The 27,748-nt window shown below is 56.9% G+C and overlaps 1 protein-coding gene across 3 annotated transcripts in view; it reads right to left on the bottom strand.

Annotated features, from left to right (window-relative positions):
* BCOR (BCL6 corepressor) overlaps positions 1–27,748 on the bottom strand; it is a 115,480-nt gene that overhangs the window by 44,213 nt on the left and 43,519 nt on the right. Inside the window, exon 1 of one of the 3 annotated variants that reach the window (XM_058714629.1) lies at positions 3–22. The exons of the other annotated variants lie outside the window; for them this stretch is intronic. The gene's annotated coding sequence lies outside the window, so the exon portion shown is untranslated. Of the gene's footprint in view, positions 1–2; positions 23–27,748 lie in introns of those variants that run through there. 3 annotated transcript variants of the gene reach the window in all.

Genomic DNA, 27,748 nt, shown 5'->3' on the forward strand with positions numbered 1-27,748 from the left:
ACCTTGCCGCTGGGAGCCCAGGCTCCGTCTGCCGCCGCACGCCGCGATCCCAACGCGTCCCCCTCCCTGGTTCCCTCCTCTTCCTCCTCCCCCTCCCTCCGCCCGCCCTCCCTCCCTCCCTCCCTCCCAGCAGCCGCCTCCCCTCCCCCCGCAGGCGCAGCGCTCGGGCGACAGCCGCCCGCCCGCCGCCGCCGCCTCCAGCTCTCGCAAGTTTGAGCTCCCCCAGCCTCCGCTCACCCTCCGCTGCGGCGCCTCGGCGGTGGGGTTGTGGAGGGGTGATTCCCCGGGAAAGGTTTGCCCGAGTTTCCCCAGCGGTCATCGATTCCTGCCCCGGCGCGTTTCGCCTCTCTGGGTCCGAATCCCGGACCACTTGGGTGGCTCCCCCCCTCGCCCCTTGCCCTCCCCTCCCCCGCTCGGACCGAGTTGGCCGCGCACACCCGGCCCGGGCGCGCGTCCTGGGCGAGCCAGAGACCGGCGAGGGCGGCGGCGGCGAGGGCGGCCCGTTGATCCCGAGCCGAGGGGATGGGGGGCGGCGGGGGCGGCTCTCCCAGCCGCGCTCCGAGACTCCCCTCGCTACCCAGAAGGCCAGTGGAGGACCGCAATTACCATAAAGCGCCTCGCACTCCGCGCAGCCAAAGCTGTCAAACCCCGGCGGCAGCCGCCGCTGCCTCCTCTCGCCACCAGCGCTGCGCTCTCCCGCTCGCGCGTCCCTTCCGAGACCCAGCAGAGCCTGGCGAGTGCGCGTCGGCGCCCACCCTCGCCCTGGGTCGCCCTTTCCTCCGGGAGGAGCCCTTGCCCATTCTGGTGTCCAGAGCTACCTGAAAAGCCCACGCCGGGCCCCAGTGGCCGTTCCGCCCGAACTCCGCACCCGAGTTCCCCGGACGTTTCAATTGTGTGGGAATTGTTCGGATACGCGAGGGGGTGGGCAGCCAGTGGGGCACAAGGAAGCGGGGGTGGGGGCGGTAGGGGAGCGGAGATCCTCCAGAATTTCTCTCGGTTCGCGGGCATTTCATAGTCTGCACCTCAGATGGTTGGAGGCTCCGTCCTGGCCCCTCACCCCAGCCTCGGGAGATTATCTCCCGCGTTTTATTTTCCTTGGCAGGGAGCAACTTTTGGCTTACACCGTTCGCCCCATAAATTTCCACTCGGTAACGTCGTGCTGATCGGTGCTCGGCGGCGGCGTACAGCCTGCGCCCGCAGCAGTTCAATTCAATTGACACGTATTGAGCTTCTCCAGCGCACCCGGCGCGGCGCTGGCCGCGGGGGGGAGGGCGGGGGCCGGCGGGCGGGAGGGGGAGGCGGAGAGGAGAGGTTCCGGCCTCCCCGGAGCGCAGAGCCTCTAGGGCGAGCCGTGAAGCCCCAGTTCGTGAAGCTGGCGGGAAGGGGTGGGAGTGGGGGAGGGGTGTTCCGGCCTAGCCGCACCCAGACCGCGGGCCCGGACCTCGCGGCAAAAGGTGATCCTACTGGGCCCTTCGCTAGAGTCTTTTTATGCTGGGGGTGGGGGAAGTCTCTTTCTGCCTAAGGACAAGATGGTGCAGGCTCGATGAGAACATCAATCCGAAATGGAGGTAGCTTGTAAATCCACACGGAAAGTTTTAAAATATCCTGGAGTGTCTCCATGCCAAAAATAATCAAAAGCATCTCAAGTTGATTACGAAGTCAAGGTCAAGGCCAAAATCAGCTCTAGCTAGCAGATCCCTTTTACAAATTAGACTTAATACTGACTGCGGGACTGGTGTTAGGTGCGATGTTATTTGTGCTGTTTTAGTTCTCGGTACATAGTTATAAAAAGAGCCCTTTTCAAAGCAGAAGTGAAACATCTCTACCGTTTGAAACCCGAAACTTCGGGCAGAATTAAATCTTCATGCTCCAGAGCTGCTTATAACAACTGATGTAAAAGACAGGCAGGCAAGTGCCCCCGAGAACAGTGCCCAGCCCTGCTGGGCCGCCGCCACTTCCAGGACTCGCCCCTGCATAATGGAATGCACGCCTTTTTCTTCCCAGTCTTTCTGGAGGTGGATGTCTCTGAAAGCTAACCCACACATTTTTTTAATCTCCGGTAACAAGCAGAAAGACACCTGGACTATTATGCTGTAAAGCTATTTTTTATAAAGACATTTTAGGGCCAGACATTAAAAGTTATTAGACTGAACGCATGCGAGTTACAGACACAGCTGGAGAAAAGGCCTCTGGTTGTGTGTTGTAGCAACATTTCTTTTTGAAGCGACTCCTTTTATTCAAAACAAGTCTAAAATAACCGGGAAGGCTGAAGTTGGGTATTTGTGGGGAAACTCTCTGAACGTGGTTTCAGGCGAGGAGGCCGCTGTGCCACTGTGGGCCGCGCAGGAGAGCTGGCCTGGGCGAGTGTGGAGCCATGCCAGGCCCTTCCGGCTCGGTTAGGCCGCCGCCGAGACCCTGGCACGGTGCCCGGCCACCTTCTCTCCCCTTCCCATGCCTCCCCAACTCTCCCCCCAGGCACAGGCTTTTCCCGGAGTTAAGAGTCGCATGTAACCGTCCAGAACTTTTGGAAAATCCAGGAACTAAGTGAGACACGGAGCCTGCTGCCTCTGAGTCCTGTGGCCTCCTGGGGCTGCTGACAAAGGGGCCTGTTTGTCTAACTTTAAAAGTCCTAGAGTTAAAATGAATTGCGGGGGGGGGGGGAGGTGCGGTGCTGTAAATGTGAGGGGGCCTCGATGCTGGAGACAAACAGGCCAGTACATTTGCCTTTGACATAATCTGCAGCGTTCAACCCCCCCCCCCCCCCCACACACACACACACACTGTTTTAAGGAGCCGGGCCTCCATGGTATCCCCGTGCGGGCTGGTGGGATTAAAGGGTCTCGTTTCCATCTCTGAGGGATACATTTTCCAACTCTGTGGGATTTTAAAAATATCTTATTAAGGGAGTCCTAAGAGGCATGAGTGTGTGTGTGGGGAGGGTGGTTCGTGACTCACTGGGAATTAAAATGTGAGATTTTCCGGAGGTGCTCTAAGGCAGGGGAGGGGTAGGGAGTTTACACCTATTGGCCCGGTTAGTTGGAATTGTTCCAGGGAGGAGGAGAAGAAAGCTCATGAGGGGCAGTCCCATCCTGAGTCCCCATTCAGGAGGGGACTCTGAGAGCTGGGGACACCTCGGAGCCTATGGAGCGTTTGGGCAGCTAGGGCCTTTCTGGGCTCCCTCCTCCCCTGCCCTCCCACGAGTCCCCCGGGAGCTGACCTGGGGGTCAGGCCGCTATACCCAGCACTCAGCAAGGGGAGGATTTCAATGAAAGCAGAGGAGGAGGCGGAGAGAGCCAGTGAGTGAGTGCAAAGGAGAGGAGGCAGCACAGGCAGTGGAGAAATAAAGAAACAGGAGAGGTGCAAGGCTACCCCTCTCCCACCCACCTAGACCTCAGGCTCTCAGGCGCTCTTCTCCTGCACATTCTATCCAAGCTCTGCAATCAGGCAAGCAGGCTGGAGCCTCAGGGAACAGGCCTGGAGCCCGGCCACCCTTTTCCGCCCAGACTGACTGTGCAAGACCTGTCAGAGCCTCTTCCACACCTTCAACCACCGCCCAGGCCTAGGGGAAAGGCCATTCCTCCTGTGGTGAGGTCCTTACCTGGTATTTCGTGGACCCTGGGGTTCCAGCATGGTGGGTGCGGCTCATTTGTAACAAACGTGTAGGATCTAAATCATAAAGCTCTGTAGACCCCTGATGACACTCTTCAGAGGCTGTCCTCACATTTATGACACTGGTTATGGGGATAGGTGGGATTTGGGTGGTCACGGGCGATGTATTTTTACCTTACAGGGTGTGAGCTGGCCTATTAATGTTAAACGTTTTAAATAACACACAAACACCCATACTAACTGGTTGCTTTGTGCAAAGAACTCTGGGCTACCCAGTGGCACTGAAAAGATTCACTAGCCTGCCCCCTCCAAGCACAGGGCATCCTCCGTTCCAGGGATTTCAGTTATGAAGAAACATCTAAAGGGAGCTGCTTTCCATGGCAGAAGTCTGCTAGACTGAGAGGTCGCTAGGTTGAAGAGGGCTGTTCTTTCAGCCCAGCCTTTGAGGGGTTATTGGGCGTTTGGGGGAGGAAGGTCCAAGAGGCAGGCAGAAAGTGATAGTACCCACTGCCTCTTGGAGATCACACAGAGCGGCTCGCTGGGTAGATGGGTGTCAGCCTGATGAACATAAATAAGGGTGGCTTCAGGGAGGCCCTGTCTTGCGCTCCACCTGCCCCCCCCCCCTTAAGAGCCCTCGAAGCACCGCGAAGGCCGGATGCTCCTGGCGATAAACCCGGACGCCACGTCCCACCCTGGCTGCTTATTTAGCAAGGCGCCTTTGGCTCATATTCTACAGTGAGTGGGAGCCCCGGGGAAGGGGACGGAGAACCACCAACGGCTTGCTTGCGGAACCAGCAGGCTGGCTTTCCAACCCCAGCCATTTTGTATCCTGCCTCCCTCCTCCACTCCCGGGGGACCCCTGCGGAAACGCATCACCCTGAGCCCGAGCCCCTTCGCAGGCACCACCCGGGGCCTGGAGGGATCTGGAAGGCTCCACTAGCCTCTCTCTCAGGGAAGAAGGGGACTACGGCCCAGCAGATGGAAATGCGGAGCTGATCTCTCTATAAACCTCTGAGGCCCTCACAAAGTCGGGCGCAGAGGTGAGTGGCAGGAGGTGGTTGCCTCGGGAAGGTCAGCCAGGAGCAAAGCTTGGGGGCAGTGCGAGGCTGGGGATTCCACAGGGCCGAATCCACGGCACTTTTTCACCCGCTCCCATTCCCCCTCTGGCCCACTCTGCTCTGCCTTCACTCCTAGGGCCCCCCTCCCCATCCCTGCGACCCCAGTGCGTTTGCAGGCGCGCAGCCCCTGGCCGCGAGTGCGGGGCGGGGGGGGGGAAGGGGGCGCAGGGTGGTTTGTGTTGCGAGGCCTGACAGAACCTTCTGTGTGCGGCGGAGGGAGGAGGCTAATGCATAATGCACAGCGCCTGGAAGCCCGGCCATTAGCGGCCTGTCGGTGACACAGACAAACGACTGAGAGAGAGGGAGGAGATCCAGCTCGCTCCGGAGTTTAAATATACCAGCGTGGAGGGGAAACGCCATGATTTAAAAGTGTGTGTTTGCAGACACTCGCATATATTTTAATGATTTCCAGCAGGCCAGGCGTCCCAGCCTTGCACCCCCCTCCCCAAAAGGGGGATGTGTATGGGGAGGAGGAACCAGGGCAGAGTGAGAGGCCCCAACCCGAGACCCATAGGCAGCTTTGAGACACGAAGGGAAGGAGAGGTTGGTCAACGCAGCACGGAGAAAGCAAGGCCTAGGGAAGGCGCACGATCCAAGGCCATCTCCAGATTTTTTTTTTTTTTTTTTTTTTTTTTTAATCTGGCCATGAAGCCTTCCATCCCGGACTGGACCCTCTACGTTGTACTAGAAAGGCCCGGGAAGAAGACTAGATCCGGCCACCCTTGTTTCCCCCCAGGCGCCCCCATTTTTGAATCTTCCTTTTCCACTGACAATCCAGAGACCTCCTTCCTCCCGGTTTAACACACCAGTGTTTTTTAGCAATTAAGGCGAGAAGGGGGTGGGGATAAAGATAAGCCAATTTTTTTTTCCGCCATGCAAGTGTGAAAGATAAGATAACGCTAAGCTGGGGCAAAGCGGCCGCTTACAACCTCCCCTCAGCGATTTTGATCGGTCACTTCTTATCTCGCAAAAATGCTCCTTTCGAAAACTGCATCAAAAAAAAGAAAAAGGCCGAAGGAAAGCATTTTCATTTGGAAGTGACATTTAAAACCCACCTCCTGTACACCAGCAACCACCCCTTTACCCATCCTTGGGGCTCCCCAGGAAAAGTCGCACCTCTACTACAGGGATTCAGTCTTTCTCGTGTGTGTGTGTGTGTGTGTGTGTGTGTGTGTGTGTGTGTGCGCGCGCGCGCGGGCGCGGGGAGGGGCAGAATTACTAAGGTAATTAGGCTGAATAAAACCAAGGATGCGTTATGAGGATTTATCTTGCATCCAACCTCAAGCTCGCAGCCGGGTTTTCTTCTCTTAGTTACTGTCCAGTGTTTGCGTTTCACCATCGCGCTCGCGTGTTGAAACTAAACAGGTAGTTATATTTGGGAGGGTCATATAACTATGTCAACACGAAGTGGTTGTTAATGCGAAATAATAAGAAACTCTGCTGGGCTTTGCAGGCCCCTGTAAAGGAAGGAAAAGGCATCATGCGCCCCAGAAACCCGAGAACTCTCGACCGAACCGGACTCTCGGGGAGTTTTGTAAAACCCTCCTCCTCCCCCCGCACAAATACATCACGCAGGGGTTTCCGGAAGACTTTGTATTTGTTTAGGGAGGTTTCGGTATTGAACTCCAGGCCCGCAGGGCGGCCGGTAAACTCCCCCCAGCCCGGCCGCTGGCTCCAGATCGCAAACATCAAGGCGGGCGCCCCAGACCGAGTTGATGAGCCTCTGTGTCCACCTCCGGCTTAGAGCTCCGAGGTTCCCACCACCTCACTCCCCCTCACCCCGCCCCCATCCCGGGTTCGCACCTCGGCGCTGGGCGCACACCGAGTCCGCCCCCTCCGGCCCAGGCTGCACGACCTAAAACCCGGGGCCAGCCGCGGCCGGATTGTCCCCCGGGGAGCCGAAACCGCCGAGCGGGGAAACCCCTCCTCTCGCCCTTCCCCGAAAAGCCTGGCCGCGGCGTAGGCGCCGAGCGAGCGGGCATCCGCTGACAGCCGGGCCTCACGTAAGGCCCACACGCGTCCCATTAGTCAGCCTGAGTTCCCCTCGGGCGAGCCGTCTGGCGCGGCCCCAAGGCCGGGCGCGGGCGGGGAGGGGTGCGGGGCCGCTGCGAGCGGGGAACGGGGCGGGGGCGCGGGCTCTGCGGGACCCGGCCGAGCTCGGTTCCGCGTTCCTGGGCCCGCGGGTAAGCTGAGCCGCCGGGGCAGGCCGCTCCCTGGCTGGCGCCGAGGCGCCGAGCTGCGCTTCACGTGCCCGCCATATCAGCGGCCGCGGCGGCGGCGAGGAGAGGGGGCAGGGAGGCGCGCCGCAGCTCCCGCGGGGTCTCCAGCCCCCGCCTCCCCCTGCGCGCTGGGGGCTGGGCCGGGACCACCCCGCAGCCCCCGTCCCCGCGCAAGCCGAGAGCGGCGCTGCCAGACACCGAGAGGCTCCTAGGGCGCCGCTCCGAAAGCGGCGCGGAGGCAGCAGCCAGGGGAGGGTGCTCCTCGCGGCCGCCCCGGGAACTTCCCAGCCGCCCCGCCGCCGCTGCCGCCGCCGCCGCCGCCGCCGCCGCCGCCGCAGTCACCGGGACCGGAAGCCCTCGCGCCGCCCCGAGCGGCCTCTGCCGGCCCCCAGGGTTGTTCCAGACGAGAGCTGGCCGCGCGTCACCCTCCATCCCTCCTGGCCCCAGGCGGCCGCCCTCGCCCTGGGACATCCCCAGTTAAGCCCGGAGGACCCTTCTCGCGGTCCAGTGAGATCTCCTTCTGTGACCGCCATAAGAGCCCCACTACCACCCACCCACCCTCCCCGGCCCGGCCCCAGTCCCAGCCCCGCAGCTGGGACGGGAGGGGCGCGGAGCCGCCACTCCGGCCGGGCGGGAACACCTGCTCCCGGGGCCCTGCAGCTGGGCGCGTGATGCCGGGAGAGGCTGCCTACTGTTGTGTGCAGGGATCGCGGAGGAGAACACGGGGCTCCGAAGCTCTGGGCCAGGCGCAGCCGCGTCTCGGCCGCCCCCGTCTCCCACCCCTTCTGTGCGATCAAGCTCGAAGCCTGGGGACTCGGGTCTCCTAGGGATCGAAGGGCCGCCACCCCTCGGATCCGACTTCTGGCCTTAAGAGGTCGTTCGCAAGACAGATGGGGCAAAACCTGTTTTGGGAGCCTTCCCGGTGACCACCCCCGCTCTCCAAACCAGACACACTCATCTCCCCTCGGCCTCGATTCTAGCCTCCGGCGGGGGACGAGAGTAGGTCATGGCGGCACCGGCAACTACCCCCCACCCTCCACGAAGGGGCTGTTCTGGGGTTCGGACTTTGCCACTCTGCGTGGGGAGGGCCGATGGACCCTCCGCATCTTCTCCGTGCCCCGAGGAGATCGGGCGGCCGAGATGACCTGTGCTGCTCGCCCTGCCTCACCTCCCCCCCCCCATCCCCCGTCCCGCCCTCCCCAGCGCTCCTGGCCCAGGGCCCGGCCGGGGAAGGCGTTGTTTTGCCAGCGGGGGCCGAGCGAGTGCGCAGAGAAAAGCCTCCCTGCTCTAATGAGAGTGCACACAGCGCTGCAGCGAGGAGGATGATTACCCGGCGGGCGGGGGGGCGCAGGCCCGGGCCGCGGGCGGCGTGTGCGGCGGCCCCGCGGGCCCGGAGTCCCCGCCTGTCTGGCTGCTAATCGCACGCTTTCTGCTGTTACGGAGGCAGGCGGGAGCCGGCGGCCGAGCCCAGCGCCGGCGACTCGGCGGGTGACACGGAAACATGGCGCAGCGCCCCTCCCCCGCCCGCCCTCCCCGCGCTCCCGCCTCCCGCCTCGCACTTCCTCCCGCCCGCGCGGCTTTTGCAGTTCTAATGCTCTGCTGTCGGCCCGGCACCATTACGCTAGCAGCCGCTTCTCGGCGGCCCCGCGCGTCTCTTTCCCCTTTGTTTTCCGGGTCTATAGAAAACGTTTGCTTTTGTCCCGAGCTCTCGTTAAACCAAACTTGTGGTGGCAACGGAAGGCGGTGCGGGCGGGGAGGGACCCGGGGATTTTGGCAGCAGCCGACCAGAGCGTGGTGGAAACTTCTCTCGCTGGGTTCCCCGCCACCCCGCCTTCCCCCCCCCCCTCCCCTCACACACACAGGCCAGCCGGCCTGCCGAAGCTTCCCCCTTCTCCCCCGAGAGGCCTCAGCGCTCCAGGAAGGAGGTCTGGGCCAGAGGGACTGTGGCCAGGGGTGAAGAGCCCAGGGAGCGTGCCTGTGAGCCCCGAGTAGTTTGGGGGCACTCGGTAACCTCGATCTTTGCAGCCCTGACTAGCTTCTCCCTCCCTTTGGTCATTCGGGGCTTTGTATCAGCCGATGGAGAAGGAAGGGGAGGGAAGAGAAGAAAGTGGTTTGTGTGTGTGGCTTTTATATTAAGGGTTTGTTGGAATCTCTCACCCCCAACAGCACAGCATCCTTTATAGGATCTAGGGCGAGAAGGGGGGAGGGGGGGAGACGACGTGGGCTCCACGGGAGAAAGGGTCAGAAACCTAGGCCTGGGAGCTGGATCGGCTACACCGCCCGAATGAAGGGTGGGGCGACCCTGCAGAGTCGGGGACGGGAGGGCCAGGTCCCTGAATCCAGGAAACGCCAGACGTCCCTCCCCTGGGCGAGAGCGCAGGTCCCCCCCTGGCGCGCTCCCCAGACCAACGCGCACGCCTTGGCTCTCCGCACCGGAGCTGCTCAGGCGGCAATTTTTTAAGCCTGCAATTAAGCGAGGCGTCGCCGTGTCCTCTGCTAGTGTCGATCCTGTCAGTCGCACATGGCCTTGGTGCTCCGGTCCGAGGCCCCGCGATTAGTCACAGGCTCGCTTCGCTCCTTCCCTAATCCGCCTCTGCAGGCAGCCTGGGGACGCGGCCGACTTGGCGGCGCTGGCAGGGAGCCATCGCGCGCGGGGCGGGCCGCCTGGCCAGTACCAGCCCCGCTGCGCCGGAGCCGGCGCGGGCCCCAGGGTGCGGGCTTGGGACTCCCTCCCCCTTCACAGCCCCCAGGCTGGGGCGGCGGCGCCCCTCCTCCTCTCGCCCCACTCCCGGGCCTGCGAGATCTATTTGTGTGGTGTCATTTGCATAAAAATAGGACAAGTGTTTCAGTGCGTTCGAACGCGGGAGGCGAAATCCTTATTGATGTGTCTGTGTGGAGCCCTCGGTTGTCGGAGCGGTTTGATTTAGGGTGTTTGTGTTGCCTTCTGCGAGAAATGAGAGGAAATCCTGCGCAACGCCTTCGGCGGCCGAGGCCCCCCAGAGCATCATCCCCCTCTGCGCGGCCCAGAACAGTCCACCGCCTGGACCCCAGCGCTCCGAGTCCACAGCGAGCAGGTTGAGGGCCAGGCGGGCGGCCCATTATGACTCATAAAACCGGGCGGCCTAATCACCAGCTGCCAACCCGTTTACGTGTGGCGCTTCCCAATGCTCCCTTCGCCCGGCCCGGGCCTCCAGCGGGCTCGCCCGGGACACGGCTAGAGGCGCTCGGTTGGGGCTAATCAAGTGGCCGCTCGGTCCCGTCGGCAGCGCGGCTTCCCCTCCCAGGCGACCCCCGCTCTCCGGCCTTTGCGCTGCTCGCCAGCAACTCCTCAGCCTGGACAAATAGCTGGGAGGGCGCCGGCCTCGCGGAGCCAGTAAATCAATCATTAACTCCCCGGTGAGGCCTGGCCAGCGGAGACAGGGAGCAGCGGCCAGAACCGAGTGTGCGGGGCGAGCGCAAGGCCCCCATCCCGGGTTGGGACCCGTCCGCGCCAGCGGACAGGGTGCGTGAAGACGGGTCCCCCCGGCGGCCTGTCGATCCCCTCCAGAAGCCTCCGCCTGCCGGGCCTCTGAAGCCCGCACCTTGCCTCGCCAGGCAGGTCGGGTTACTGTGCGGCCCCAGGGCGGGCTTGAACATTAACGAGGCGCCCGGGGCCTCGCGGCCTGGTCTCCCCAGGAGAGCCTGCCGCGCTTGGGCAAGCTCTTCAGATCCGGTTGGGCTCCTCCATACTCGGGCTTGCCAAACCAAACTGCTCGCCCCCGTGTAGACCAGCCTTCCTGCGGCGCCCTCCCCACGGAGACCAACGTGGGACGGCACGCAGGGGGTTAAAAGCTCCGATTCGCCCTGGCTCCTTGGCGGCGCTGAGGAAACGCTGATCAAAGTGCTTACGGGGAAGGAAACACACGCGCACTCGGGCTTAGGTCGAAGAAGGCCGACTGGAGAGACGGCTCGGAGCCGCCTGCCTCGACCCGCTTCCCACACTCTCGGGAACGCAGTGACGGCGGCGGCGGCGCTGGCCCGCGCGATTCTCCTGGCGGAGCTCGGCGCGGCGGGGCCGGGAGGACGGCGGCGGCGGCGGGGAGGCGGGGGGGGGGGGGGCGAGGGGGCGGGAGGCGAGCCCGGGCTGCGCGCCAAGGGGCCCGGAGCCGCAGATTAGTCACCGCTCGGCTCGGCACTCACGGGTGCGCCCGAGAACCGGGAGGGCAGGCGTCGGCCCCGCTCAGCCGGGCTCCCGGGGCCTCGGCGCCACGGCGCGGGTGCCCCCGCCTCCACCCCCCGCGCACGCCCGGCGCGGCTGGATGGACTTTCGGGGGCTGGCGCTGCCGAGATCCACTTGTCAGTTCAAGGGCAGGACAGAAACTCTGCTAGCGGAGTCTTGCGAACAGGAAATTTCTCATTGACAAGGTGCCGCCCCTCCCCCACGCCCGGCTTCAAAACAAAACAAAAACCCAGTGCGAGCGGCCGACTCGGCCCGCCGCGGCCTGCACCCCCCTGCCGCCTCGGCGACCCCCGCGTCTCGGCCCCTGCCCGGAAGGCGGAGAGCTCGCCGAGCCCCGGGCCCCGAGCGCGGGCGGCGGCCGACAAACAGGCCCGGCGGGCAGCTTCGGCTCGGGCCCCGCCGAGGGCGCCCAGCGGCCACCCTCCGGGACCCGGGCAGGGTCGGGCGGGGGCGCTGAGCCCGGGAGCCTCCGCGCCTTCTCGGGTTATGAACCCGGCGGAGCGGTTCTGCGGGGCTGGAGACCGGCGGGTCAGCGGCTCCCCGAGGGCGTGGGGGGCGGGGAGGCGGCGCGGCGCCGGCGACTGGGCGAATCCCGCGGCGGGGACCCGGGAGGGCTGCGAGCCCGGCCTGGCAAAGTTCCTGTTCAAACTCCTTGTTTAGAAACTCCAGCGGCGCTGCGGGAGGAGGGGGGGAGCCAGAACGCGCGGAGCGTGCGGGGGCGACGGGCACCCGCCGTTCACTCCCAGGGAGGGGGGGTCCCGCCTCCCCCCTCCCTCCCCGCCCGAATGGGAAATCTGTCTGGAGGGCGAGGATGGCCGGGTCCCTGGGCCCATTCTTTTGTGTGTGCCCCTCTCTTTCCAGCACACACTAAAGGAAATTTCTAAACCCGTGTCATTTATTGAATTCAGCCAGGAGAGGAAGCCTTTTTAGGGACCCTGATATTCAGGGTAATTTCGTATTTGACACATGTAAATACTTAGTACTCTCAGGTAAGGTCAAATTATTTATCATCTTAATTTATATTTCAATAGGCCTACAATTTGGAGGCGCGAAATGCCTCCTTATGAATCATTATGGTCTATTAGGGGAAGTAATGTATAAACAGCACTATTTGGGAGGGAATCACTTATGTTGACATTTAAATGGCTCTTCAATAGTTAAAAAAAAAAAAGACATTCGAGTGCCTTTGATTAAATATACAATTTACAAGACCATCAGCAAAGCCATCAGGAATATAAATTCTTCTTGGGATTTTTATTTATTTATTTCTGATTTTTTTTTTTTTTTAAAGCCTTCCAGGGCATGCGTGTCCTTTAATCCCTATGGGAAAAATCGACAACTTTCCCGCAAAATATCATTCTCCTCTCCCCAGCTAATGTCTTTTCAGGAGTCCAGCACCCACTGGAAAGGTGAGCACCCTCCACTGGGAACTTTGTAGATCTTTGTACCTTTGTGAAACATAGTAGCCTCCCTGCTGGAGTGGATCCTTCCTGAAGGCCTGGGCCCGACCATCCATCCATCCTGGTGTTCCCACAGCACCCAGCACAGGGCCTGATACCATTTAAAGGTCATCCTCCTACACCTGCTAAAATATCACAGCAGATGCTCTTCCAGACTGCCCCTCCCCTAACCCGGTGCAGCATTTATTGAATTACTCTGTTGTATTCATTCCCTTGCAACATCTCCTATCTTCAGAATGCCCTTCCCTGACCCCACATCTCCTTCCCCGGCTCCCTATTTATCTGTCCCCTTGCACAGCTGTACTTCTTGCAAGAGGTGTCTATAGCCATGGGGGCATTTCTGTTTCCTTACGTCAGGTGCACTCTAAAGATTGGCTAGTTTTGAAGTTATTCTATGATTTGGGGAAAATTGTAGTAGGTTTGTTTGCAACAGCATAAGATTAGGAAACCTAGATGTCCAGTAATGGCCTTGATGGTACATGCATAGGACAAAATATCCTGAAATTAAAAAAAAAAAAAAAAAAAGGATCAAATAGTCCGTGGCTATTAAAAAAATGAAGATCTGCTCTGTGGACTGATACAGAGTGACGCCTAAGGTCTACTGTTAAGAGAAAACATTGGGTGCAGAAGAAAGTGGTGTATATTGTACGTTACACTTTGGGTATGTTACAGTTTGTGTAAAAACAAAGTAGGGGAGAATATCGGCACATATTTCTATGTGCATGAAACATCTTCAACACCGCTGGGGTACACATTACACAAACTGCTTTGTACCTTACCTATGAAACGTATCACTGCATCTTAACCGATCATTTTCTTTTTAAAAATTTTTCATTTCAGTTTGCTTATTTTGAGAGAGAGTGTGCCGTGAGAGGGTGGGGGAGGGGCAGAGAGCGAGGAAGAGGGAGAGAATCCCAAGGAGGCTCCACGCTGTCAGCACAGAGCTGGATGCTGGGCCTGATCCCATGAACTGTGAGATCATGACCTGAGCAGAACCCAAGAGTCAGACGCTAAACCGACTGAGCCCCCCAGGCGCTCCCAGATCATTTTCCACCAGCACAGGGAGATGGGCCTTGTCTGTGCAAGGTTTGTGGAATTTCACTGTATATAGGTCCATCACTGGTCACATTATTCAACCCACACCTCCAGCCTCCCTGGCCATTCTGCAGAGAGCGCTGAAGATCACTGGCCACTTCTTTGTTGCCAGGAGTGGGGGTGTGTGCGCATTTTTCCACTCCTTTTTTTGGCCTTGGAATCAGCGCCCCTGACCACACCCCTTCGAACTGCTCTCGGCTTCCCAGATGCCATAAACACATGGTTTTCATCCTACCTCTGAGCCTCTTTCTAGGTTCCACTCTATGCTCTACTAGTCACTTTCTGCCTGCATTCCGCTCCTCCCCTCCCCTCCCCAATCTCATCCAGGCTGATGAATCCTACATTTCCCGTCCCCCCATTCCACACCCCTATATCAAGCTTCGGACCTGACATCTCACCTTGGCAATCTATGTCCAGTGTAATCATAACAACAGCTAACGTTTGCATAATGCAAGCAGTGCCTTCTGAGTGCTTTATGCAAATTCACTATTAATCCTTACCCACGTTTTACAGGTGAGAAAACTGAGACAGGTTACAGAACATTCCCAAGGTCACTCAGAGAATGATGGAGACAGGATTCAAACCCAGGCAGTTCTAGCTCCAGAGGCCATGCTCCTAGCCATTCTGCCTCACCGTGTCCTAGCACGCCTAGAAGTGAGCTGTTAAAATCACAGATTAATTGACGAATATTTGGGGGTGTTTACGAACCGCCAGGCCCTGTGACAGGTGCTGGGGAAATAGTGGTAAAGCAGGACACACTGTCCTTTAAAAAGGGAATGACCCCTTTGCTTGGGACCTGCCCTTTGTCCCCACTCCCTTCCCTATCGCAGAAAATGTCTCAGCCACTCAAGTAGTTAAAGCAGAATCCTGGGGGACGGGCGGTCATTCTTGACCTATCTCCTTCCTCTACCACGTGATCTTCCACCGACAGGGCTAACTGTTTCTCTCTCCAAATGTCCCGTCCGAGAAGCCTACTTCCCATTCTCCCGCATCCACCTTAGGCCAGGCCACCATATTCCTGTAACCAAGGATTGTTATTCCAGCCGGTCTCTGTGCTGCCACTCTGAGCCCCGCTCCGGCCCATCCTCCACAAGACGGTATTGAGCCAACGCTCTCTCTCATGGCCGGAGAAGAAACCAAGTTTAAGACAGCAAGACAATTGTGGGTGTGTGCTAAAAGGAAAAGGCGGGAGCCTGGGCTTGCACGGAGTGCTGCTGTAGTTCTGGTGTGGCTTGAGGCTGAGGAATTTAAGAAAGGGAAAGATGAAGCCCCACGGAAGCATGGGATGCACGTATACAGGTCTTCGTCAGAGAAGCCAAGGTTCCTGGGTGTGCCCATTGGGGGGCAGGCCTGAACATCCCCAGTATCCTTGCTAAGTGCCACAGAGTATCATCCCCAGATTAGTGAGGGACAGCCAGGAGCAAGCCAGAAACCCAGAGCCGAAACCAGAACCTCCTTAGAGTAACTTGCCTGTTGCCAACCATTTGGTCCTTACTTGGTGGTAAAAGGTTGTGACTTTCTTTCTTTCTTTCTTTCTTTCTTTCTTTCTTTCTTTCTTTCTTTCTTTCTTTCTATATATATATATATATATATATATATATTCTTTTATGTTTATTTCTGAGAGAGAGAGAGCATGAGCAGGGGAGGGGCAGGGAGAGAGAGACACAGAATCCGAAGCAGGCTCCATGTTCTGAGCTGTCAGCACACAGCCCGACGTGGGGCTCGAATTCACGAACTGCGAGATCATGACCTGAGCCGAAGTCGGAGGCTTCACCGACTGAGCCACCAAGGCGCCCCGCCACTGTCTTTCTTTTCGAGACCCTCCGAAACCTTAAGGGTGGGGTTCTGCTCACACTTGACCTTAAGCAATTGGAGTTCTTCCCTCAATTCCATGCCATTTGACTTCTTCTTCTTCTTTTTTTTTTTTTTTGAGGGGGGGTGCAAGTAAGTGATGGGCAGAGAGAGAAAAAGAGAGAGAGTCCCATGAGGGGCAGAGAGAGAGAGAGAGAGAGAGAGAGAAGCGGGGCTCATGTTCACCCGAAGCGGGGCTAGAGCTCACTCGACATGGGGCTCGGACTCACGAACCGTGAGATCATGACCTGAGCCGAAGTCAGATGCTTAACGACTGAGCCACCCGGGCACCCCATGCCATCTGACTTCTAACAGTAACTGTGCCATTACAATGCCTTTGGTAGCACAGCAAAGTCCTTTTTGACCATGAATGATTCCTATGTGATAAAAATAGCTACTGCTTATTGAGGGCCTTTGCTCTTTTCAGTTACTTCATTAGGTACATTTCCAATGTTTGTTTATGTACCTCCCATAAGCCCCCCAAACAACCTATGGCTTAGGTATTACTATTCACATTTTATAGTTGGAAACTGAAGCTCTTACAATTGCCCTCCAAAAAAGGCAAGGGGCAATAGTGGTGGGGGCGCCTGGGTGGCTCAGTCTTTTGAGCATCCAACTCTTGATTTTGGCTCAGGTCATGATCCTAGGGTCGTGGCATTGAGCCCCGGATCAGGCTCTGTACTGGGTGTGGAAGCTGCTTGGGATTCTCTCTCTCTCTCCCTCTCTGTGCCCCTTCCCTGCTCAAGATTTCTCTGTCTCTCAAAACCAAACAACCAACCAAACAAACAAACAAAAACCATAGCTGGGGCGCCTGGGTGGCTCAGTCGGTTGACTGACTTCAGCTCAGGTCACAATCTCACAGTTCGTGAGTTCGAGCCCCACGTCGGGCTCTGTGCTGACAGCTCAGAGCCTAGAGCCTGCTTTGAATTCTGTGTCTCCCTCTCTCTCTCTCTACCCCTCCCCCGATCACCTCTGTGTGTGTGTGTGTGTCTCTCTCTGTGTGTCTCTCAAAAATAAATAAACATTAAAAAAAAAAAAAACCGCGCAGTTAATCTAGACGAGTTGTCTACAGAGATTCTACCTGACTCCCAATCTGGACTCTTTCCAATGAAGTATATTGTCTGCCTTCTACACACAGGCACGGTTCCCCCAAACCTTAAACTCTTTCTGGGATCAGATCCTACATAGCTCCTCTAATCATGTCCTTCTGTGGTCATCTTGGCAACTCGCCCAGTGCAGTAAATATCACCAAAGGAGTTTGTTTCTTTCTGGGATCAGCAGGTCTCCGTTGTGTCGATTGATCTGTTGCATACACCATGGGAACCTAAAAGTTTATCATCTGAATGAAGAGTTGCCTCCTTCCCAGGTAAGCTCGGAAAAAGTGTGGGACCAAGTTCAAGGGAAGGCCTCCCTCCCCAGCACAAGTCTATTCTCTGGCTGTTTGGAAGGTTTCTGTACTCCACCGATACTAAATTATGGCTCAGCGTTTGGCAAGATTATAAACCACCTCGTCCTTTCATACCTCTGGGCAATGTTTTGGGTTTTTTTCCTGCTTTGAGCTTTGGTAAACATTGCTCGGCACTTACCACGGGTAGAGCTAGAGCAGGGAACATATGATATGGAAAGAATCCCCCGCACAACCCTTCTGAAGCTGGACAGCTTTTGAGACCTGCAGAGAAGAGGGTCACTGGCTGTTGTCGGCTCTTAGAAAAACAATAGCTAAGGGGGCGCCAGGGTCAGTTGAGCGTCCGACTTCGGCTCAGGTCATGATCTCGCGGTTCGTGGGTTCGAGACCCGCGTCGGGCTTTGTGCTGACAGGTCAGAGCCTGGAGCCAGTTTGGGATTCTCTGTCTCCCTCTCTCTGCCCCTCCCCCATTCACGCCCTCTCTCTGTCTCTCTCTCAAAAATTAGTAAACATTAAAAAATAATAACAAGTTGGGGCGCCTGGGTGGCTCAGTCAGTTAAGCGTCTGACTTCAGGTCAGGTCACGATCTCGCGGTTTGTGGGTTCAAGCCCCGCGTCGGGCTCTGTGCTGACAGCTCAGAGCCTGGAGCCTGCTTCGGATTCTGTCTCTCTCTCTCTCTCTGCCCCTCCCCTGCTCACGTTCGTCTCTCTCTGTCTCAAAAATAAATAAAACATTTTTTAAAAATTTTAAAAAATAACAACAAGAAAAGAAAAGAGAAACGATAGCTAGGATTTATTAAGGGCTTAGTGTCTGCCAGGCACAGTTCTAAACACTTTATATGCATTCGGAATCTCATTTCATCGAGAAAACTACCCTATAATAAAGGTGCCATTATCCCCATTTCACAGATGAGGAAACTGAGGCTTTACAGGATAATTACCTACTGCGCTTGCCTGGACACTCATTGCCCCATTCCTAGAGCCCAAACTTTTATCCACGTGGTCTCTCGAACTTTCCAGGCCCCTGTGGTCAGCTTCATGACTCTGCCAATTCCACAGGTTCATCATAATTGGGTGCTTTATTCAGATCCGGAGAAAGTGGCCTTCCCGGCATCCTGGCATGCAAACGATGTCCCCTGAGGCCACGACAGCAGTGAATTTGTCCCTCCGAGGGGCCTCTTCACTTCTGGAGCTTTCCAAGATGAGGCCTGTTCAGGGCGAGCGGAAGCTCCTGTATGATCCCCAAGACAGAGTGTGGTAATCCCTGCCCCGCTCCTTGACAAAGCCCTCCGGTCAGTCCGTGGGGTGCCCTCGCCGGTTCAGTGCCAGTGGCTGCGCGGGGACCTTTCTGACCTGCTTGCTGGCACAGGGAGCATGGAGGAGGGAAGATCAATCTCCAAGCTAATTTAGGTTCTGTCTCTCCTCGAACCAGCCTCTGTCCTCTGCTCTGGGTCTGACGACTATGATTAATGCACCACCAAGGATTTGCTCTCCTCAGCTTCTTCCTTGCTTTGGGGTTGATTTTACAGCCGTTGCCAGAGTTTCTCCTCCGAAGAGAGTAAATACTCCGAGACTGGAGCAGAGCTCTCGGCGTTACTCAGAAAGAATCGCGGGCGGCAGGTGGCACCGGGCCATTTCTGGAGTAGGTGACGTGACTGTTTAGGGTTCAGTGCTAACCCACTACGTCCACCGATGGAAGCTCATCTTTTCATTATTCGGAAAGCACCAAGGAGAAGGATCGCAGGGAAGGCAACTGATAGGATCACACAGTCTATTCCTCATTCGTAATTACATATTATTATTTTTCGCCCTACTTTGTTCCGATAATGATTTAAGGATGCTTCCAAAGATACACAAACCACAGCAAAGATAAATAGAAGTGGGACATGAATTGTAATGTCATGCCTGCTCACATCTTTGCCCCGGTCCACAAAATAGAACTTAATTCATGACGTCTTTCAAAAATGAGGTAATTCGGCTCTTTTGGTGGCAACACTAGGTTCTTTGTAAAGTGGGGGGGGGGGGGGGCGGTACACTGGAGCGGAAACAACCATGGTGGGGACAAGAGAGCCACGCACCCTCTCTGGATTTTGGATCCTGGAATTCTGAACTGTCTCTGTCAATCTCTGGGACTCTCTCCTCCCTCTCGCCTACCCCTGCCATCATGCAGGTAGAAGCCAGCACTGCCCATCTGGCAGGAAGCCCCTTAGGAATGAAACACACTTCCTCTCTCTCTCTCTCTCTCTCTCTCTCACCCACGTGTGTTTGCGCGCGTGCGCGCGCACGCACACACACACACACACACACACACACAATGAAAAATCTTCACAGAGGCTGGGACAATGAAACTACAATTGTCATCCCCCACCCCCACCCCCAAGGCAAGGACCCCACCTCCTTCCAATCTTTAGCTAAAAGCGGGACTCCCAGGAGAGCACAGGTAGCCTGGAGGATATCCTTCAGGGAGGCAGGAGTCACTCCCCTCCAGGCTCGCCTTCCTTCCATTCCCTCCTAACCCCATCTTCCACGTTTTTGTCCCTCCAAGCACCTAACACAATGCTTATTTGTGCAAAACATTCATGTGGTCCTCCCCCACCCCCACCCCAAATCTCCACGGGCCCTCTACTGCCTCTACTAAGGATTCTCCAAGATTTCCTCGAAGGATTCCACAGACCAGAGAGATTTCGGGAGGCTGGGCAAAGCCAATCTAAGGTGTCTGAAGTCGGCGCATGTAGGGGCTACCATGGAGGGAGACTTCTGTGGGGCAGGGAACATTCTGCATTTTGATCTGGATGCTGGCTACACGGCTGTGTTCAGCTTGTAAAAATTCATCAAACTCTACCCTGAGCAACTTATACGCTTTTCTGTCTGGGCGCTGCACCTCAATAAAATGTGAACAACAACAACAACAACAACAACAAAAACATTAAAGAAAAACACAGAAGCAAACCGGGGAAGAAAGAATAAGGCTTGGCCTGAGCTCTGTGCCGGAGACCTGGCTGCAGGAGGGGGGTGGGGCTGCTCTGGGGGGAGTGGGGGTGTGAGGGGAGGGCAGTGAGGTTGTCCTAGAGACAGCCAGGAAGCACAGGGTAAAATCACGTGAACAGAAGCAAACTTTCAGGCGGAAAGCAGGCAGCATTGGCCAAGGGCCAGGCCCCCACCCGGGTTGAGGAGGCACGTCGCGGCTTCGCGGCGGCCCTGCCCGTGGCCCAGGACTCCAGAGTGAGAGCGGAAAGCAGGCAGCGTTGGCCGAGGGCCAGGCCCCCACCCTGCCTTTCCTCCTATCTTCCCCTGCAGCCTGTACAGGGGGTAGTGACAAGTCCTGCTTCTTTTCGCTGGTCACCTGGTCATTACATGCTGTTATGCATGAACTGCAGTCCAGGAACCTGGGAGTCACCTTTGACCATGAAACGTTTATGGAACGGATCCAAACCCGTGGCTTTGCAGATGCAGAAACGGAGGGCCGGAGGAAGGCCAGTGTATGTATCCTGGGCTCCACGGCAGACCGCCAGCTGCTCGGCCACAGATCCGCCCCTCTGGCTGCGGGCAGCCAGGGTGGGCTCTCTCCTTTGCACCTGTAGCCTCCGGCCCCCTCGGTGTGGTTGTCCTTGCATTTATCTGAAACATCTAGTGAGTCCCGTGTGATAGGTAAATGTCCTCCCTCCTCGGATTATATATTCCTTGAGGGCAGGAAGGACCTATTGGTTTTTTTGTTTGTTTGTTTGGTTTGCTTTGCTGGATTTTTTTTTTTTTCTCCTGTATTCTTTACTTCCGCGTCTGCAGACTTGTAACTGAGGGACTGCAGGAGCACCGGAGGCCCAGGAACGTCCTACCTCCCAAGCCCGGAGGGCCACGGAAGCCACTGGGCATTAACTGGCCTGTGGTCAGATCTGTGGCTGGATATTCTTAGCAGCTTTTGTCCGCTGGTCCCAAGAATTTCAACTTCCCTGTCACCAGGGCTCAGATGCCTCCCTACCAGGGCAGAGAGGTTTTCCATTCCCAAGCAGGCAGCTCAGAGTACAGACTTCAGCAGTCACACTTAGCCTGTTGCTACCCACTGCTGCCCCAAGCCTGACTGACCAGCTGACCTTCCTTTTAGAGGTTTCAAGACATCCCCTGGGGGTCAAACAGCGACTTAAAAAAAATGGGGCACAGGGATCAGAAATCCCCCATTTTTCTACCTTTCCCGGAATCCCTGGGTGAATTCCTCTCCTGGATGAACATGCTTCTCCCGCTTTCAATGAGATGTCATACTCGGCCTGCCACCGAGCTGCGTCTGCAGTAGTGGGGTGGGGACGGGGGTTGAGAAAGGGTCTCGGGGCCCTTCCACCAGAGCATGGTGGGCGGGGAAGGGCTGCGTAGGGTCAGTAGGGACGCCACAGTCACTTGAGCATGTTTTGGGGTGACGCCTCCGGCACGTTCGCCATCAGCTCATAACGGTGTTTCACAGACAGAACTAAAGTCCTCTGCCCTGCAGGCCTGGAGCTCTGGCAACCGGTGTTGGCCTCGTCGGCCTTTTCTGCTGGGCTGTCACCATCGCCGTGTCTCTGAGCTGCACTGGGCACATCAGAGCTGCAAATAATCGGGCGCTTGAGCTCCCCCAACTCCACGCCCTTTCTTCCCCACGTTCTCATTTCTGTCGGCACGGCTGCACCTATAGCTGTGTCTTAACTTTCCTTCATTTATCCTGCTCTGGAAGGGCAGGGGCACAGTCTGGGAAGAGATATCGGCTGGGGCACAGGATAGCTCCCTGGGGTGTGTGTGTGTGTATGTGTGTGTGTGTGTGTGTGTGTGTGTGTGTGTGTAAAGAGGTTCAGGGGGGAGCAGAAATGCTTCCTCTCTCCCTGCACCGCCATCCCACCAAGGCCTGGCAGGTGCACATCAGGTCAATGTCAAAACCCCGCATCTTCAGAAGGTGTTACATGGTGAGGGAGGGCAGATGTGGAACGCATTCAAGTAAGGGGCAGGGGCCTCGGAGGGGAGGCGTGAGCATCAGAGAAGCTGTGATCGAAGAAACCTTCCAAGTGACACCTGGGTGGCTCAGTCGGTTGAGCGGCTGGGTTCTGCTCAGGTCATGGTCTGAGCCCCGCCTTGGGGCTTCCTGCTGTCAGTGCAGAGCCTGCTTCGGATCTTTTGTCCCTGTCTCTCTCTGTCCCTCCCCCCTCTCAAAAATAAACAAACATTAAAAGAACCTTCTGGATTCCCATTGGGCTCTGCGACTTTGGGATTTTGAGCTATGGGCTCAAGGGAACCGTGGAGATTCTGACATCAATCCTAGTCTACAAACGCCTATAAGTCAGGTGCTACGGGAAGGACTCCACACGCTCTCTAGGGAGAATGCCCTGGAAAAGACATTCCAGGGCCCCTGAGGGAGGCGGCAGGTCAGACTGAGGGTGGGGGGGTATGTGGGGGGGGGCGTGGGGGTGACAAAGGCTGCCGGGGCCAGCCCGGCTCGTCCGGTTCCGCGAGGCTGCCCACACAGTCCACTCAGTGGGAAGATTGGTGACAAGGGCTGGTGAGGTCCCTGCAGCCTGCTGTGTGCTCGGCAGTCAGGTGTGAGGGCAGCCACCCTGGGGAAGGCGCGTGACTGCTGGGGACAGTGAGCCGGATGGTTTAGGGCCTAGAGTGGAAGTTTTTCCTCACTAACCTCACGATGCAAAGGTAATAAAATACTAGTACTAGCAGCTGGCAGGTGTGAGCCTTTACCAGGGTTGGGGACTCCGTAATCTCCCATAGTAGATTAAACATGGCCACAACTTCTCCGTAGCTCCTCCCACCAAGGGGTTGGGTTACCGGCTGAATTCCAACCCCCCCCTTCCACCCCCAAGACAGTCCACATATGCTGAAGTCCTACCCCTAGTACCTCAGAATGTGATTGTATTTGGAATTAGGGGAAATTATATTAAAATGTGCAAGCCCAGAGAGGCCTCAGAGGCCAACCTGGGCCGACACCTTGATTTTGGACTTCCGGCTTCCAGAACTGCAAGGCAGTACGTTTCTGTTGTTTAAGCCACTCAACGGGCGGTACTTTGTCATGATGGCCCAGGCGAACCGAGACAGGGTGGAATCTGCGTCCCTTCCCCCCAGAACCTGGGCTGGCCTGGACACTTGCTCTGGCCAACAGGACGCAGCAGAAGTGATGCCGTGTGACTTCCGGAGGCAAGGCCTGAGGCGACGTTGCTGCCAGCAATCTGCTTTCCCCCCCTTCGGGCCGTTCTGAAAATGCCGCGGCAGGAAGCCGGTGTCCCGTAGGGAAGGGTGTGGGGTGACAGGGAGGAGAGCCACTTTTCACCCCAGCTGGGAGCTGGCACCAGCTGCCAGGCTGTGCGCGAGGCCAGCTCGTGCCTCCCCTTGCCGTCTTCCAGCTGACCCCATCTGCGTGGGTGAGGGAACTGCCCAACACCCAGGAAGGATACATTGTTGTCATCAGCCACTACAGTTTTCGGATACTTTGTTACGCAGCAATAACCAATCGATACATCTCATTGAGACATACGGTGCACTGGGCGCCTGGGTGACTCAGTGGGTTGGGCACCTGACTCCTGACTTCAGCTCAGGTCATGATCTCACCGTTTGTGAGTGCGAGCCCCGCATTGGGCTCTGTGCTGCCAGTGCGGAGCCTGCTTGGGATCTTCTCTCTCCCTCTCTCTCTCTCTCTGCCCCTCACCTCCCCCCCCCCCCCCGCGTGCGAGCGCGCATCCGCACGCACGCACCCACTGTCTCTCAAAATAAGTTAACATTAAAGAAAAAAAAAGAAACATAGTGTAGAAAGGTTTCCATTCAAAAGTGTTAGTGGAAGGTATGTTTTCGTGTATACTGGGCCAAGCTCTCAAGGAAATGGGGAAAACCTTCATCCAGAACTGTTTCTTCCCTTAGAGTTTCCCAGCTACCTCCGGGTTGCCTGGGCCCTGCATCTGTACCCGCTGTTTCCAATTCTGGGGCATAGCACGGGGTACGTCGCAGGAAGAAAGGGAGGCAGGGCACACTCTCCCCGAATCACGAAGGGAGAGGAGGACCTCCGTCCTATGCCAGTCAAACCCCTGAATGTTGATGAATCAAACACCTTCTGGACACACAGCCATAGAACCACTATGAAAATAGCCACCGTATATTAAACCTCTACTAAGTATCAGGGGCTTACTTGATGCATGCCCTTATTTAATCCTCATGGGACAAGTCACTAGTCGGGGCGCCTGGGTGGCTCAGTCCGTTAAGCATCCGACTTCGGCTCAGGTCACAGTCTCGTGGTTTGTGGGTTTGAGCCCTGCACCGGTGAGGAGAGCCTGCTTGGGAGTCTCTCCCCCTCTCTCTCTGCCCCTTCCCCACTTATTTGCTCTCTCTCTCTCTTTCTCTGTCTCCCTCTCTCCCAAAATAAATACGTAAGGTGAAAAAAGCCACCAGTGGCAATCATTATCCTTCTTTGTGGACGAGGAAACAGACTCAGCGAGGGTGAGTAGCTCTCCCGAGGTCACAAAGCGGCTGGGCCTGCCCTCCCAAACGGATGGTCTTTCCCCCTCCCTCAAGGTTTGCTGCTGAAGGAGAAGGGGGATTTTGGCCCCGTGAGTTAGGAATGGGAGGAGCTGGTCGTCTCATGGGGTAGGGAGGGGCAGGCCTCAGTGGCGGGGCTGGGGCCCGGCCAGGTAGGTAAGGTAAGGGCAGAACCCCGGGTGGAGCTGCCCGCCCAGAAATGCCTCAGGGAGGTGAACCAGTCTAGAGGGAAGGAAGGAGGAGCTGAGAGGCCTTGGGGAGGTGGGGGTAGGGATGGGGGCGGAAACTCCCCTACGGTCCTCACCTTGGAGCAGGAACAATGAACAACAAATGGGGGGGGGGTCCGGGCTCTAGACAGAACCCACCCACGGAGCCCACAGCCCCTCCATCACCCGCCCCTGGGCCTCCTGCTGGCTTCTCCATCTCAATGACCCCACCCTCCCTTCCGACCCGTCCCTTCTTCCCAGGCTCCTGCTTATGCAAATCCCTACCTGAAGCCCAACTCGACACAGGGCTGACGGTGCCTGGCCTGCGCTCACCTGCACCCCCACGTTTCATCCTCAAGCCAAGGTAGGCACCTCGTTGCCCCCGTTCTACAGACGGGGCCCCGGAGGCCAGAAGCTGTGAGCCAAGGGGAAGCCCACAGTGTGGCCCAGCCTACTTACTCGGTGCAGGAGTCCCCTCCCGGCATCCTCAGTTCTCCGGTGTGTACTTGTCAGCCTGTGCTCCCCAGCCACCATCATGGAAGCCTGTGGACTACGTGTCACCCTCAGCTCAGCGCCTGGAGCAGCTCCGACCCCCACCCCCCTCCTCGCCCCCTCCCTGCTCTGAACAACAGTTGTCCGGTGTGAGGCTAGTGGCGGTGATGGGGGAGGTGAAAGAGCCCCAGAAACCGAAGCAGGAAGATCAGACAAGCCAGCTTCCTCACACTGCCAAACACGGGCTCCAGTGCCTTTTTCCAGAACAAGAGTGTGAGGCAGAGGGGTAAGTGGGACCCTTCCTCAGAGACAGCTCTCAACCACCCCCTTCCCAAATGACAGCAGATTGCGGCATACACGTGATGACTCTCCTCCTCTGTCCTGCCTCCCCAGTATACCCTACTGGGCAAATCCTACCCACCCTGGCATCAACTGGAACCCAGCCCCCCTTTTAATGCTGCTGTACCCTGAGGCACCCTGGAATGCAGCTCTAGAAAGCAGTCTATCCCCCACCTCCCTCTGGGAGCCCAGGAGCTGGCCCGAATGGTCTCCCGCTGACTTCCTCAGCTCCCAGACTCTCTCCAGACCCGGGGTAAAAAAAAAAAAAAAAAAAAGCAAAGGCAGGGGTGCCTGGGTGGCTCGGTTGGTTAAGCGTCCAACTTAACTCTTGATTTTGGCTCAGGTCATGATCTCACAGTTCGTGAGTTCAAGCCCCACACGGGGCTCCTCCCATGTCGGATGTCAGTGCAGAGCCCGCTTGGGATCCTGTCTCCCTCTCTCTCTGCCCCTCCCCCACTTGCAATCTCTCTCTCTCTCTCTCTCTCTCTCTCTCTCTCTCTCTCAAAAATAAATAAGCAACTTTTAAAAATTAAAAAAAAAACAATCTAGAAACAACAACAACAAAAAGCAAAGCCAGAGAAGGACCCATTCTTGAACATGACGTACAAGAACCATGCCCACAAAAGCTACTCTCCAGCTGCCACTCAACTCACCATCCCAACCCAGGTGAGCTTCCTGAGGGCCCCACACCAGGGTGTCTGTCCTGAAGACATTGTGATCTCAGTCAGCGTTCCCATTTGGAGCTCAAGAAGCTTCTAGTGGAGTCCAGGCACAGGGGCAGAGCTGATATGGGGTCATATGGAACCATGGGACACCTTGCACAGCCAGCAACTCTCACCAGGGAATCAGAAAGTGCTCCATTGCTGCCCTGTAACAACTATCCAAAGGGACCATAAGTGACTAGAAACCAGGAAAGACTGTCCCTTTACCCCATCCCTACGGCCCCGTAAATAGGAACGACTGTGACTGAAAACCTGGCACCCGGCACTGACTTTGACCTGTGAGCTCCCAGGCCTCAAATTCCAAGGGGAATCCACAAAGAGATCACCTCATTCAATCTTTAAAAGAACCCATGAGGGGCGCCTGGGTGGCTCAGTCATTTGAGTTTCCGACTTCGGCTCAGGTCATGATCTCGCGGTCTGTGAGTTCGAGCCCCACATCGGGTTCTGTGCTGACAGCTCGGAGCCTGGAGCCTGCTTCGAATTCTATGTCTCCCTCTCTCTCTACTCCTCCCCCGCTCATGCTCTATCAAAAATAAATAAACATTAAAAAAAAAATTAAAAAAAATAAAAGAACCCATGAGACCCTGTGGTGGTTTCAAACATGACTGCAGGTTACTCCCACCAAGAGGTGGGGTCGATGCCCCCACTCCGAGAAATCTGGGTGGGCTCGTGACTGCTTGGAACGCACCAGAAGTGATGCCATGAGACTTCTAAGGCTAGCTCAGAAAAAGGCTGCGCGGCTTCTTCCTGGATCTTTCGGGGCACCCATTCTGGGAGAAGTCACAAAGAAGTCAACCACCATGCTGGGGAGTCACAGGTAGCTGCCCCAGTCGACAGCCCCACCTGAGCTGAAGTTTAGCCGCTCAACTGACTGCAATTGCACGAGATACCCCCCACGTGAGAGCCACCCAGTCGAGCCCTTCCTGGAATGCCTCCGGGTAAATTCCCAACAAAGCCGGGGGAACTTGTTGCACTGAAACAGATCCGCGGTGTTCGCGCCCACTTCACAGAAGAGAAAACTAGGGCTCAGAGGGGTTGAGTGACTTGCCTATGGTCACACACCTGGTAAGCGAAAGAGCAGAGACTCAAACACCGTCTTTCTACACCCAAAACCTTGGGGCGCCTGGGTCTGGGTGGCTCAGTCCGTGAAGCATCCGACTTCGGCTCAGGTCGTGATCTCGCGGTTGGTGGGTTCAAGCCCTACCTTGGGCTCTGTGCTGACAGCTGGGAGCCTGGGGCCTGCTTCAGATCTGTGTCTCCCTCTTTCTCTCTGTCCCTCCCTTACTCAGGCTGTCTGTCTCTCTCTCGCTCTCAAAAATAAACATTTAAAAATAAACAAATAAACCCAAAGCCTTATATCACAGCCCCTTCTCACCACACCCCCCCCCCCCAACGTTTTCTCATTTTCTGGAAGAGAACATTCTTTTCAGACTCAACTAGTTTCCAAATCTGGCTGTGGTCAGCTGTGGTGAGTGTTAAAGGTAGAGAATGCTGGGCCCTACCCTAGACCTACTTGGTCAGACTTT

The sequence above is a fragment of the Neofelis nebulosa genome, chromosome X (genome assembly GCF_028018385.1).
Source record: "Neofelis nebulosa isolate mNeoNeb1 chromosome X, mNeoNeb1.pri, whole genome shotgun sequence".
Taxonomy (NCBI): Eukaryota; Metazoa; Chordata; class Mammalia; order Carnivora; family Felidae; genus Neofelis; species Neofelis nebulosa.